Source organism: Anguilla anguilla, chromosome 7, assembly GCF_013347855.1.
Source record: "Anguilla anguilla isolate fAngAng1 chromosome 7, fAngAng1.pri, whole genome shotgun sequence".
In the NCBI taxonomy this organism is placed as follows: domain Eukaryota; kingdom Metazoa; phylum Chordata; class Actinopteri; order Anguilliformes; family Anguillidae; genus Anguilla; species Anguilla anguilla.
In genome coordinates this window covers 11,222,117-11,237,080 of record NC_049207.1, presented here as the reverse complement: position 1 = coordinate 11,237,080, position 14,964 = coordinate 11,222,117, and the positions used below count along the sequence as shown (strand labels likewise).

The 14,964-nt window shown below is 46.1% G+C and overlaps 1 protein-coding gene across 2 annotated transcripts in view; it reads left to right on the top strand.

Annotated features, from left to right (window-relative positions):
- LOC118231955 (metabotropic glutamate receptor 8) overlaps positions 1-14,964 on the top strand; it is a 160,793-nt gene that overhangs the window by 10,140 nt on the left and 135,689 nt on the right. Inside the window, exon 1 of one of the 2 annotated variants that reach the window (XM_035426385.1) lies at positions 14,548-14,667. The exons of the other annotated variant lie outside the window; for it this stretch is intronic. The gene's annotated coding sequence lies outside the window, so the exon portion shown is untranslated. Of the gene's footprint in view, positions 1-14,547; positions 14,668-14,964 lie in introns of those variants that run through there. 2 annotated transcript variants of the gene reach the window in all.

Genomic DNA, 14,964 nt, shown 5'->3' with positions numbered 1-14,964 from the left:
GTATCAGGCAGAATTATAGGGGGTGCTTTAGTACAAGACAGTAAGGCATATGTGCAGGATGAATGTGTTCAGTTATAGTATAGAGCAGAAAGTAATTGGCACAAAGTGAAAAGGTGAATAGAGTAAGATATCGGTATCTAGCCGAACGGGTAGAGGTACAGGGTGAAACGGTGTTGGTGTCAGGCCATGCGGGTGTAGGTACAATACCAGGTGAAAGAGTGCAAGCGCACAGTGAAAAGACGAGGGGTTATGAGGCTGAAGGGGTCTAGAGTCTGGTACATGGCAAAATTGTTTCCGGAACAGTCTGAGCGCAGGAAGAGCGTAAAAGGACATAAGGATGAAAGGATGATATCTGCCGATTTTCTGCTTTGTGCTTTGCAGGGACCTGACCTCATTTTCTACTGCTAGCGTTTAAAAAAAAAATGGTAATGAGCTCTTTCCTCCAGAGGAATGCTGTGTCTCAGATGGTATTTACTTTTGCTGAATACATTTCTCTTCTGCTTTTGGTGGGGTGGGGGGGCGGGTGGGTTGGGGTGGGGGGAATCCCAGAACGGGCATATTTCCAGATCTGGGGGGGGCAGTGCTCTGCCAGCACCTGCATCATCACACTGCAGGTAATAAGCGAACGATAAGAATATTTTAAACTGTGTGGAGGCATCCCCCATGTATTTTTAATGGCTCATCCCTTTGAATAATCCTCCTGAATAATTCATGGCGAGCGGGAGTAGGCGGAGAAGATGATGACGACGGGGAGAAATTGCGGCGTAGAGTGGCGCGGTCGTGAGTTTGCCGTGAGGTCAGCACGACGGCAGGAGGCCCCCGGGGCAGGGCCGCTCCCACCACCCCTCCATTAGTCCTCCTCCTCTTCCTTGAGGCTGACGAGGGGGCCGTTGCCGGGGGCAATGAGGGGCTGCAGCCAGGCTCGGCTCGGTAATGGAGTCCGTGGTAGCTTGGCGGGAAGAAGGCAGGGTCCGCTGGAAGTGCTTTGTCTTGTACTGGCTCACCCCACCCCTCTCCTCCCTCCGCGGGTTGCCATGATGGTGAGCTGCGTTGTGCTGATCAATGCACACCTGCTGCGATCCCTCCGTAGGGGGGGAGGGCATGGATTCCCTGTTTGCTCTGGTAAATTGATCCTGGGATGGCCAGCCCCTCGGCCCCCTGAAGGAGAGGCTGTTAATTTCGATTTAATCACAGGGGTCTTCCCAAAGGGGTGTGGATTACATGAAGAAATGGAAGGACTCTCATATATGCAGCTACACTCTCCCTCCACCTCTATCTCCCTCTGTTGCTGGGCTCCTTACTGGAGGACAGAGTATCATTGGTTGTGACTGGATGCTCAGGGATTGACATCATTGACCTTTCTCTGTGTGTGCATGTGCTACGAGGCGTGGCACATTTAAGGACAGGACTGAGGCTAGTGATTGGAGACAGAAGCTATACATTCCCATTCAGATTGAAACAACTGCAGGCTCTGCTTCACTGACTTGTGACCAATCTCAACCAATCAAATGCTGTTTATCTTTGTGGCAAAATGCCCATTTTGGAGGTCTATGCAAAAGTAACCATACCATACCATATGGACCAAAATCCCTAAAGGAATGTTTCTAGTGTCTTGTTGAATTTGTGCTGTGAAGAATTTGAGCTGATTTGAAGGCAAAAGGGGGTGTCCTACCTGGCCCTAGGTAGGTGTACCTAATAAAGTAGCCACTAAGTGTAGTTTACTGAAAACTTTACTGCAAAAACATTGAATGTGCATCCTACAAATAAATTAATGATAACCAGTGGTAACAGATGCTCAAAAGCACAATGCAAACATATGCACTACTCGTTTGGTAATCGATGTGACAGTATCTCGGTTCACCAAAAATGACCGATTTTGGCCGAGTAGACTGCTGACGAACCCAAGCTACCGGCTGTCCGGTGAGACTTGAGGTAGCCAACTGCTTTCTGAATTTGCAGATTTTCACATAATTTCTGTTTTCTACCTCCGTCTCCACCTCAGTTCATTTGTCTCTCTCTCCTGTTGTTCTGTCTGTTGGGGGGTGAAAACGTGATACAAAACCCAGATAACGCTGTCACATCATTTCCTGCTTTTGGGATTATTTGTGTAGTCTGCTTCCTTTGTTTTGCCAACAAACAGCGTTAACACCATCTCCTGAACTCAACTAATAACAGAAACACTGCAAAAAAATAAAATAAATAGAAGCAGCTTTACCGACAGGGTGAGATATGGAGTCTCGTCCTTAGAAATGTGAGAAGATTTATGATTGCAGAAAAGCACAGAATAAGCAGAGCCTTCACGTGAGTCTGTTATGGACTAAATCTTAAGCGTAACCAGTCCACGGACATTTTGTTGGTTTGACAGCCATCATGGAAACCTCCTTCTCCATTTCCATTTATTTTATTTATTTATTTGTTTGTTTGTTTGTTTGTTTGTTTGTTTGTTTGTCTATAGAAACAGGTTAAATTCAATATGCCGAAAGACCACTCTCCACTGGCGCCCGTGTTCTACGCGGCATTTAAACACAGATAACAAGAGGCGAAGGCTGCCACACAAAGTTAGCTCCTGAATAGATGGTCACTGATATAAGTGCACATCTCCTGTTAAATTTCTTGTCAGCGCTGGGAAGCTGCTGCAAGGTGTAGGTCAACAGAGCCTTCCCTCCCGCCTCACCAGAAAAAAAAGCAAAGCAAAACAAAACAAAAAAAACCAACAGCCCTTGGGGATAGCTGCTGGTGTAGCCCTGGTCATCATGTCACAAAACATAGGCCGCTCTAAAACAGATGAGATTTAGTTAGCTGATGACTTGTTTGGGTAGTAGAAGGTGGAAAGTTTTACTGAAGGATTTTGACATACATAGTATATGATATATTTTCATTGCTCTTTGGAGTCAGGAGAACCACCCTTCCTTTCTCCGCCCCAACTCCCCACAGAGAAAATGACCAGCATCACAATCACCTCTGGGTCCATTCCACGATTGAAGGGCTGATGAGAAATTGAACCGGAATAACATGGAACCTAAAGACCACTTAGCTCTTCCTACGAGCTGTTAATTAAATTAGTTACCTGTCTCATCTTATTTGCGGCAAACACGCTGTCAGGGTGAAACAGGGGAGGGCACCCTCGTCACACAAGCTCTCATTTACATTTTGCTGCCCGTACCTGCCGGTGTCCTGCCCTCTGGAATCAGCCATCTCGAAAGCAGCGGTTTCCACATTACATATATCTCATCTACTGCCAAAGACAAGTGCCACTTTATGCCTGTATTATTTTTAATAAGCGATTTTAGTGTTATACCGGCTGTAAGTGGAATTAATGTTTCAGCCCTTGTGATTAATTTAATTTCTGAGCGAGGGCCAGTCGTAAGCAGGACTAACTGCCGTTTACACCGTACAGTAAATGTATACAGCCCACACATTTCTGTAAGCCATTAATCAAATTCAGTCTTTCTCAATACGCAAAACAAATATGGTCTGATGAACCCAGCAGATTGCCAGGTATATTATTCTAATAAGAGCCGGGATCTACATTTCATTCCAAGTCAAGATGGTGCCAAGGCTCAAACGTTTCCACTGTTGAATGTGCTTGCAAAGTGTTCACAGCAAAAGTTTTTGTTGTTAATACTGACTCACAAATTCAGAATTCTAAGACTCATAAGCGCACAGATATGTCAAAACATGTGCATTTAAATGCTTAAAGGATAACTATAATATTTCTAATTAGTTATGAACATAAAAAGCTTGTGCAAACATCATTAGCAGCGATCCTGTGGTATTGTGACTAGTGACTGCTAAATAATCCCTGTTCCTGAGAAAATAATGTTGCACATAAAGAGAAAGAATTTATGTAGTCTGACAAATATTTGCAGTCACTCACACACAACAATATCAAGCCTTGATCAATTTTCAAAAACTTTTTTAAAAATGCAAATATAAACAGCAACACATGACCCTGCCCCAGTGCAAAAAAATGTACCTGTAAAATGTAACAAAAACACTGGAACATTAATTATGAAAAGCCCCCCCCCCCTCCCCCCCCCCAAACTTCATTTAAAAATTGTAAATCTTAAAGTTATAACTATGCAATGCACTGAATACCGTATCTCAATCTGGTCTGCTGGTTGAAAATATGATAATTTAGACAGAGATCCAAGACAGAACCAAAATCAGTTGCTCTATGAGGATAATGAAATTAATCATCCCTATTTACACTGAGAATTTTGAGAATCTTGCTCTTTGAAAGTTTGTGCAATTATTATTGTAACTGGCTTGCTATTTGCTGCGGTGTGTATATTGTATGTGCACTGTGGCTATTCGACCTTTGAGCTGGGTTAGATTAGATCTACTTGTGATTACCTAGACTAATGCTAGTGGCAGTCAAGCACGCCTTAAAATGCATCAAAAATGCATAGACATGTTCAAATAATTTACTCTTGTGAGTTTGATTGTATTAGCTTGCATGGTCTGGTTTTCAAATTATTTGTACAGGTCTGGTTTGTGGTCCCGACTGGACAATGTAATGTCTAATGTCCCCCCAGGACCCATGTTGGTTCTGAGGGGAATCCCTCCCAATCTGACGCCAGGTTCCATCTTGCTTCCAGCTGTGCATGTTGTCTGGTTCTGATAAATTGCAAATCTGGCAACCCCACAGACAAAATATAATAATTGAACCTCTTTGTTGATTCAGTACACTGTACGTCTGCTGAAACTCTCGTGATTGTCTCTCATCAGTCATATTTCTGCCGATGACTCCACTGTCTTGTTCCAGTATTAGTATTTGCTCTGTGTGAAGGTTACATGGAAGAGGCTTGCCAAATGAAATTAAATTTCCCCCTGTACTCTATTTCTCAGTGAAAACAATATCAAGCTGCTTCACTTCCAGTGGTTAGGATCTGTTGGTTAGCAGAGGCGTACAGTGGCAAAGACTAAATATTTGTTAATGATTGGGCTTTTTGTGAATATATGTAGAGAGAGAAACGAATGGACGCAGGACTCCTAACGTATCAGTTTGACTCCCCTAGCATAACTTTGTGTGATATGTACTGTAACAAACTGTTGCTCGCGCTGATCGACTTGCACATCATTTTTAGTGCATTGCAATTACCTTAAGCACACTGTAATTGTATACACGCGGTGATCTTGGTGTGTGAATACGCTGTGACTAATGATAAGACTCGGAGGCAGAGTCTTTGCCTATTCCTGGGTGTTATACACTGCCGCCCTGCAATACTGTAAATCTCATTTCCATTTCTGTAATGACAACCCCTGCTGTGGAAATGCCCAGCTGCTGAAGGATCTGTTCACTTGCGACTGTAATATACATTTTACCCCCAGACTGTGGACCAACAGCAGCCTAAATGAGCTAACATAGAAAATGTTTTTACAGTCTTTTACAGTAGTCACTGATGTAACATATTGTAGCTGTGCTAAAAATGCCCTTCTTCCGTTCTTCTGCTCTCCAGTTTGCATCCAGGTGTTTGTTTATGCGTTCGGCTGACGCGGTCCTGACTGCGTGACGCACCGTGTGACGTATCGCGGAGCCTGCTCGCTGCACGACTGGCGATGCTTCTCTGTCTCATCCTTTGCCTCACTCCCCCTTCCTTTCTCAACTAGATTCAATAAAAAACATGCTTTATTGGCACGACGTGTTTGAACATATTGGCAACGCTTTACAGAAACAAACATTCTCGGGTAATCTCTATCTCAGTTCAGCCGGCCTTAATAACAAGGTCAGTATTGAAAACCGTGGTGATAAAGATCTGAAAAACATTCCATCAGTTTGCTCGGGGATGTGGGACTGGAGGCTGATTATCAGCAGAACTTGTTCACACATTGCTCCTCAGGCTATGGCAAGCTGTTGTGTATTGGATAGCCAGCGGTGTTGTCTGTTCCCCCCCCCCCCCCCAGTGACACTTATACATTTTTGTCCTGGGAGTTAACTCAAATGTTTTTACTTATTTATTTATTTTTTCTTCAAAAGTTCAGTCAACAGAGGCATTTCCAAAAATATTAAAGGAGTACAGACAGTATAAGGTTTGACAATTCAGTCTGTACAGCTGCTGGTATTTACAGAATGTGGTTTAGACTAGCCTACTGACAATGTTTACAGTGTCTGGAATGTAGACTGCTGGTGTGTACAGTAGGAGTACTGCCTGCACTGGGTTCGCATGCAGACTCCTGACAGTAGATGGGCTCTGCAGACTGTCTGCAGCCCATCTGCTGTGGATTCCCTGTCGCTCGACTCACTCCAGTGCTCCGGTGTGGAGCCTGCGCCGCACAATTAGACACTTTTGGGAGCTGACAGGAGTCCAGGAGTGTAACGACTGGATAAGCATGCAAAATTAATTACCCCCCCAGACGAGCTATAACACACTCACCACCCACCCGCACCCCCCCTCCCCCGCCCCACGCACACACACACACACACACACACACACGCATACACATACACACACACACACACGCATACACACAGGTACACTAACAAGATTGGCTCGCTCCCGCCTTTAATCGATCAGGTGCACTGAAACTTATTACTATGGATGAGAAACACTCTGACGATACGGAGCAGATAGCGAACGCGCTCCGTTTCTCTCCGCCGCGTCGATCAGTCAGAGGTATGAATATATGAGTGGGGTTCGTGTTCCCATCAGAACGCGGACGAGGCGCCGTCTCAGGCGCAGGAGAGAGCTGCCGCGGCCCGATAAGCCCGGGCCGGCGCCGTTAATATTCCCGCCGTTCTCCGGGCCCGTGGATGGAAATGACAGCGCGCGTGAAAAAACAAAATCAAAGATTACGCGTCTGCTCTTAGCTGTACTTCCACTCGTCCCCGCCAATCTCAACACGCAGGCGAATGTTGACAAATGACGAGACTGCCCCAGTCCCACTCCCCCCACCTCCCCCTCCCCCTCCCCCTACCCCCATCCCGCCCCCCCCTCCCCACCACAGCAGGGACACGCCTGCTGGAAATTGAATTTGCAGGAGCGGGGCGTATCGGAATGTTCGCCTCCATATGGCGCCGGGCGTTTTATAATTTGCGGGGAGGCGGACCGTGCGCTGTCGGCGTGCGCGCTGTCGCCCAGGCGTCGGAAGCTGAGCGTCGGCGCTAAATAACTCGTTGCGCTCCGCGGCTCCTCTCCGAATGGGCGGGAGAGGACGTTTTTTTTTAACCCGGCCGGGTCGTCAGATGTAAGAGCGGTGGAGGTGTGCGCGCGCGGAAAGGCACACGCGCGACCGTACGCCCGAATTAAACGAAAAGGTAAAATGCGGCCTTCGCTGCGCTGCGTTCGGTCGGGCCGGCGGCAGACTGTCCGCGTCTCTGGGTTCCGTTTGTCTTTTTTCTGGGCTGGGCTGGGCTCCGTCAGCGAGGAACGCGCACAGAAACGCAGGCCAGGAATCTAGCTCATCTAGCACAGCGCAGCACAGCCCAAACAGAGTGACAAGTCTGCAAACAGGCATCGCGGCAACATATTTCCAATTAACACCGCGCACCAAGCACCGTGGGAGGCACTTCGCAGTATGGCACAGTTCTCACCTCCTCACAAACAGTGCCTTTCTTCACATACATTACAGGCCTACCGTGCCTACCCCTCATTATGTGAAATGCATAGCGTTTTATGTATTTCCCCCCAGAGAAATCTGTGCTGTGCAAAAAAATACATACATATTTGAGGGTTAAGAATTATGCAGGTTAAAACAAGGAATGACTTCAGTGCTGTTTCTCTACGTGGAGAGACCTAGTTATAATGAGACATTAATTGGCTGAGTGTGTTCTGGCATGGGGGAGGGGTGTTAGAGGCAGAGTGTTAAAGTATATCACTAAATCATTTCCTCTCTGCAGCAAATGTCTAAAAATAAGGAAAGTGTACAGGGTGAGCTAATTTACCCCTATATTGCATGCTTTTTGAGCATGCATTATAGCTCATTACCCTTATTATTTATCATATACAGTCTTTTATCACGGGCGGCAATCATTTTGTAGGTCAATGTGAGTATCAAAATAAAAAATACCTCTGCCCAAATATGTCAAAGGAAGCCATTTTACAGCATTTACAGAGGACCCGGGGCATGAGCCAGTGCTGAAAATGGTGTGATTGCTGGATTAAAAAAAACAAAAAAAAAAACTTGCTATCTGCTCTTTAAAAGGAGAGGCCAAGATAGCATCAAATATTTATTGATATAATAAGGCAAATGTGAAAACGATGCTCCCAGCGCTTTATCAACTTAAAAATGAATAACTTATCCCAATTCCCCTGAATAGCTTATCCCGATTCCCCTGAATAGCTTATCCCGATTCCCCTGAATAGCTTATCCCGATTCCCATAACCCGCACCCCACGCACTACCCTACCTGGGCTCACTAGTGCAGGAATAGGTCACTGTACTGGTAAGGAACCTGTTTTGGGCAAGTGGGAAATGGGACAGGACTAGGGCTGTGATTGGTCATTCCAAATTGTGATGAAGAATTAACAAGATTAAAAATATTATTCAAATGGACTACAAAATACTTATACTGAAATTTTTAATTAAGAAATTCCAAACCCAGAATGTTAATTTCAAGGTAGTAACGTCCACAATGTCCTCTCTGCTACTCCGCTGTTAAATTGAATAAAATTAATATTAAAAACTTCAGCTCACTTAAATTAGGACCTCATCATTCCAGGGCACAAGGCTCCAGAGAAAATCAGAGTTAACAGGGCATTGATTTTTTTTTTTAACAAACGTCTTACTCGGGGCACCACAGATTACTTAAAGCTTAACCCAAAGTCTAATTTTTTAAATTCTTTATCTTTTTGTGACAACAAAGCAAGAAATTGATCTTTTCAAGGTCCAAAGGAGACCAGAAAAGAAGAGACTCAAAACTTAGTGCCCTTTTGGAGAAAAAAAAGGCAGTACAGGTGAAAATGTCAGCTGGTTGGTGAATGGTCAAACGATGATATCAAAACCGCTGGAGTGTGAGACTATTTTCTGGGCTGCCCCCCACCCCCTCCCCCCTCCTCCCTCCTCCCTCCTTCATTTAAAAGCAATGCACACTGGTATCTTAGAGGATCACAGACAAACGCTCAAATGTATTTCCTTGAAAAGATTTGATGCCTGCGCACACACATGCCTGCACACAAACATTGTTTTTTAACAGTTAGTTACAAAAATTATGTTCTCTGCACAAGAGCATCTGATAAATTAATGTAATGTAAGGCCGTGTAATTATAGTCAATGGGAAAAGCGTAGTCATTCTCATTTTGCAGGCCCGCTGTGATTTTCAAGTTTATTGAGGTTTAGTTTATGAAGCGAAATAAATGCGATTTGAAAAGGAGAGAGATTAGTATGCAGCTAAAAGACTGTGAGTGTGTGTGTTTGTGTGTGTGTGTGTGTGTGTGTGTGTGTGTGTGGGGGGGGGGTGTCAGTTGGTCAAAATGAGGGATCTTTAGGTGTTGAGAAGATGTCTCTCACTAAACACAGAGAAGCATGAAGGCCTTCCAGTCACGGGGGGAGGCGGGGGAAGGGGGGTATTCTCAAAGAAATGGTGACTTTAATACATCTCTCCTTCTGGACGGAATTGTTTAAGTGTTTGCAGAGGGGCAACAGGGTGTGAAAGGGGAATTCAGGAATCACAAATGAACCTTGAAATTCGTTTTTCGGAGAACACGGAAAGTTTTTTTTTTTCCCCCCCTCCTTCTTCCTAAATGACACTTTTGTTCCCGCAACCATAACATTTTGTGATAGCGGCAATTTTTGCTTGAGCTCCCCGTTTTATACAGCCAATAAATCAACCCCCTCCGAAATGGGCAAAGGGGAGAAATTTCACCCGTGCCGAATGTATTTCTGAACTGTTGTTGTCAGCCGGTGTTAGCCCGGTGACCCGTCATGCGGAATTACAGCAGGTACGCACGGGCTCTCCGCTTCCAGGTGTGTCACCTGATGAATTGTCACATCGGAGCTCAGGTGGCGCGCCGCTGGAGCTCTCTGCTCCGCCAAGCTTTGTTTTGTTACCTTTTTTTTTTTTTTGCCGTACAGAACAAAAAAAGCAAATTTAGACCCGACCTCGCGCTCTTGTCAGGCACAGCCGAAGAGATAAGGAGAAATTGAAATGTGTCTCACTCTGTTGTAAGGGGCAGCAGTGCACAACTCTTGGGGAAAAGGAAAAAAAAAAAACATGCAGGAAAAAATATATGAATAACCTTAGCTGAATTGTAACTTTTCAATTGCTGAGGTCGATGATTATGCACTTGTTTATGCTAGCTCTGGTACGGAGTCAGGGATGTGACAGGGCGATGTTCTGAATACCTTGTGATTGTGCGGGAAAATCTGTCCCTCCCAATCAATCAAATGAGAGCAGAGAAAGAGCAGAGAATGGGGAATGGGGGACGAGGCGTTTTTCTGGAAAAATGATTTCTGACAATGTTTCAGGGCATCATTAAAAGTATATAATTGAGAGGGTGTGGCATGAAATTTGATTTGATGATGAACTTGCTCAGCAGATGCCAGCACCTTGATGTGGGATTGAAATTATGTCTATTATAAAGATGTGGGCAGAGAATTTGTTTTTTTCCCCCCTCATCAGCAGAGAAGGAACCATTGGTGGTCATTTGGTCATGGGCCTGTTGAGTAGATCCTGTGAAATGAACTGAAGTGACCTGACTCCAGATCTGCTGACAGATGCCTTCCCTCCTGGACCATTCTTACAAACCCACTGCGGCCTTTGCTTCGGATGTGTGGGAGTGTGCACCTGTGTACATACATACGCGCGTGTGTGTGTGTGTGTGTGTGTGTGCGGATATATGGTGGTGTAGATGTGTGTGTGTGTGTGTTTGTATGGATACATGATGGTGTAGATGTGTGCGTGGGTGGGGTGGGTTTGGAGGTTGTGGGTGATATCATCTTGGTGCAGCCAAGGGTCTGAAATACTGCTGGCTGGATCTACTTGCCATTGATGCAGAGTTCATCTCATCCCAGAGCAGCTCCACTCACCTCTCAGGGCGGGGTCTTGGAAGAGCTTCAGAGATATTTCCAGCACTTAGGACTGAGTCTCTCAGCTGACCTTGGAGGGGGAACGTCTGCTGATTCTACAGATTTTAAAACCGTATTATCTAACACAGGCCAGGGTTGATGTTGCCTCTGGCCATTATCCATAACAGCTATGTCAATTTAAATATTTGGAATTAATCAGTAGCCCAGTATGATATGTAAGGAGTGGTTCCCGCAAGGGAAGTTTGGTATGCCGGCACAAACAGTCTATATGCACTAGGTTAGGGCCACAGTCATCCGTGGGCCACGCGTTTCAGGTTGACATTTTAATTGTGCAGTATTCCCAGGGTGGGAATGCTATTGTTTTTGTGCCGGCTCCCCGGTTTGCGATTGCTGCCGACGCCCCCCCCAGTTCATTCTCATTTCTGGGCCACCAAAATTCTAGAGCCAGCTCTGGAGTGAGGGGGAGTCACAGGAATTTCAGGGGTGTCCAGCCCGGACCATCTCTCCTAATCTCCGGCTAGTGGCACCGCGGTTAGCCACCGCAGCGATAGATAGGGCTTCTTAACCAGGTGCTTGCGTGTTCAAAGCCAAGGCGTGGGCAGCGCCGCAGCGTAGCCGCGGTCGCTCCAGTAAACACCCGGCGGCTTTAGGGGGATAATGTGTAAAAATGAAAGCCGTGTAAGTCCCCCCCCCCCCCGGATAAGGTCTCTGTCAAGGCAAATAAATTACGGGCCGGTTGCCACGGTTCCCTGCGGCTGTCTGGCCTCCCCGCCGTCGCACCTCTTCATTTGCCGCGCGCTCTTATTTTGGGTCGGGGGGGGGAGACCTGTCCCCGGAGCGGCGCGGTGAAGCGCCCGCGTGACGGATGCCTGTGTCGTGGCTGCTGCGGAGTCCCTGGGCGCGCGGCGCTCTCCGTTATTAAAAGACAGCCGGCAGCGTGAAACGTACGGGGGGACGGCCGAGGCTGCCTGAAGTAGAGGAGGGTGACGCTCAGATGGAAAAAAGGTCACTGCCAACACCGGATGGTAGCAGACTGTTGAGATGGTGCATAAAATTTCGGTGTATAAATAACACACGCTCGAGACACTGCTACAAACAGTAGCGTAAATAAAACAAACGAGTCGGAAATAGTGATGCTAACGCTGTGGAATGTGGCCAGTTTGCTATCTTTCGTCTGGAAGGAGGTCTCGTTGTTGTGTGCAGCCGTGTGCCTGATTATGTGTATATTACCAATGTTTATGTGATGGTATTCATTACTGGAGCCTTAGTGTGTTTATGTGTGTGTGTGTAAGTGGTGATTGGCAGCTGATTTGTATGTTTGTGTGTCTGTGTGAATGTGAGGGGGTTGATTTCTGTGACATGTCTGTGCGTCTCTTGGCTTGTGCATGTTTGTGTGCGCGTGTAAGTGAGAGACCCTGCTGCAAATTGTGTTGTTGACTGTTGGACGGATGTATGCCCCTGTAACTCTGTGATGTTTCTCTACAGCAGTCCCTAATTACAGATAATCACACAGGGACCCATTGGCACCGGTTTGTTTTTCATGAACAATTATGGCCGAAAAGGTTGAGAACATTTAAGGACACGTGTGCAATTAAACAGACCCGGTTACAGTAACGTGACATTTTTACCGTTTTTGCTGTGGCAATGCCGCCCTCTACGGCGACTCGAGCGATCGGGTCTGCCGCATTGCTTTTTGCTCATTAAAGATTAAACCCTGTCACCAGCCTGTCTCTCTCCCTGCCAGGGTACGCTCTCTGGCCCTGGAATTTCAAACAGGGCCAGACTGAGCCCGATCCTTTATTAAAAACACGGCACACATGGCGAGCGCATTGGGAGAGCCGCAACTGAGTCATCCCTCACAGGGGCCTGGCCGAATGGGGAGCTTCTTAAAACATGGACTGGAATGTGCACAGGACGGTCAGGACTAGCGTAAGAAGAAGGAAGGACTCCTATTGGGCGGGACATTGTGGCAGTGGTTAGCACTGTCACTTCACAGCTAGGTTCGAACACCTCACACTGGGCTCGGATCCGGCCTGGGCCTCTCTGTGTGGAGTTTGCATGTCCTCCCAGTGTCCGCGTGGCATGCAGGTGGGCTAATTGGAGACTCACAGCTGTGTTTGAACACCTCACACTGGGCTCGAATCCGGCCTGGGCCTCTCTGTGTGGAGTTTGCATGTTCTCCCAGTGTCTGTGTGGGATGCAGGTAGGCTAATTGGAGACCCTAAATTGCCCATAAATGTGAGTGAATGGTGAATTAATGGTGTGTGCGCCCTGCGATAGATTGGAGTCCTGTCCTCAGTGTATTACTGCCTCTCGCCCAATGCATGCTGGGATAGGCTACAGCACCCCCCCCCCCATGACCCTGCCCAAGATAAGCGAGTATTGATAATGGATAGATGGATGAACTCATATCACTGTTGTATGAAGCTAGGGAAGAAGGAAGCTGATTTGGCTGTGTTCCTTCAGTAAAAAAAACCCTGCTCTGTACAACGCTGTAAAATGTTCTGGAAGATATAATAGCTAAACACCAGAGACTTGACCTTTTAAGAGGCGTCTACTAAGCAAACAAGTAACAACACAGCACATTTAAAGAGAACAGGATACATTGTATTGAACAGTTCACATTTTCAATATGACACATATACACTAGAGGGTGTATGTGCAGTTTTTTATATTTTTATTTTTTAAAACAAAGCACTTTTCCTTGTGATTCATTCCTGAGAAAAGGCAAAGTGTTCTACCTTATTGTCGTGAGTCATTCCATTCCAGGAGGTCATACAGTTTGACCTTTCCAGCTAATCATCTTCTCTGAAAGCAACAGAAGGTGCAGAAGACTGTCAGTGAAGGGGAGGGGGAATGGAAGAAAATGGAAAACGAAGGAGGGAAATAGGTATGGGAGGTATGAGAGGAATAGAAAGAGTGAGATGAGAGTCAGGGAAAGCGAAAGAGATGAAAGAGTAAAGCCAGACAAAACCAAGAACGCTAGATGGGATCAGATGGGGGAGGAAATAGGGGAGGGATATATGAGAGAAAGAAAAGGGAACAAAGAGTGAGGTAAACAGGAGAAAGATGAGAGGTGACAGCAGAGAGAGAAAATGAAGAGAGGGAAAGAGACGGAGGTAAAAAAAAGAAGGAAAAGGAGAGAGGTTAGCAGGATAATAGAGAGAGGAAGAGGTGACGGAGACGGAAAGGAGAGGGCTAAAGATTCAGATTGGAACCGTATCAAAACAGTGTCCACTCCACCATCCCAGAGGGAGGTCACGGACACAGGATCCTGCCAGATTTGGCACACTAACGGGGCCCCTGGAGAAGCTAAAGGGTGTAATATTTATGTGTGTGCTGGAGAATAAAAATGGCTACTCTGATATTCATGGAACTGGCAGAATATGTGTGACAGTTTGCGCATGAGGGTGCCACAGCGAGGTCTGCTGGGTTTAGGTCCTCCACTGCTAGAGACTGTTCTTTTCTCTCTCTCTCTCTCATGTCCCTCTTTCCCTCTCATACCACCCCCTCTTCTCTCTCTCTCTCTCTCTCTCTCGCTTTCTCTCACTTCTGTTCTTGCTTAGTTATCAGTAGGGCTATAGATTCTTCTATTAAGGCTGTCCAGCTGGTAAAAGCAGTTTACTGTGGGATGAGTGGAAGCTGTACCATTAAAATGACTTGAAGCAAAGACCCTGAGAAACACTGAGCGTTTGGAAAGGTCAGAGAGTGTTTGTGTGTCATGTTATATTCATAAGCATGGATTTTTTTTTTCCGCTTGACCTCAGCAGTTTTTAAGAAATTTTAATGCCTCAGATCATACAGCATAACAATGCTGAATGCTGGTGCAGTTTTGATTGCTTGCTGTTCACCTTGTGTGTGTGTGTGCATGTGTGTATGTCAATATGTGTACTGTATGTGTGTGCGTGTATTTGCACATGTATTTGTGCTTGCTTGTATTAACCTCACCAGGCTCTTTTTCCCTGACATTTCTTTTTGGGACTGAAAATATGTGTTG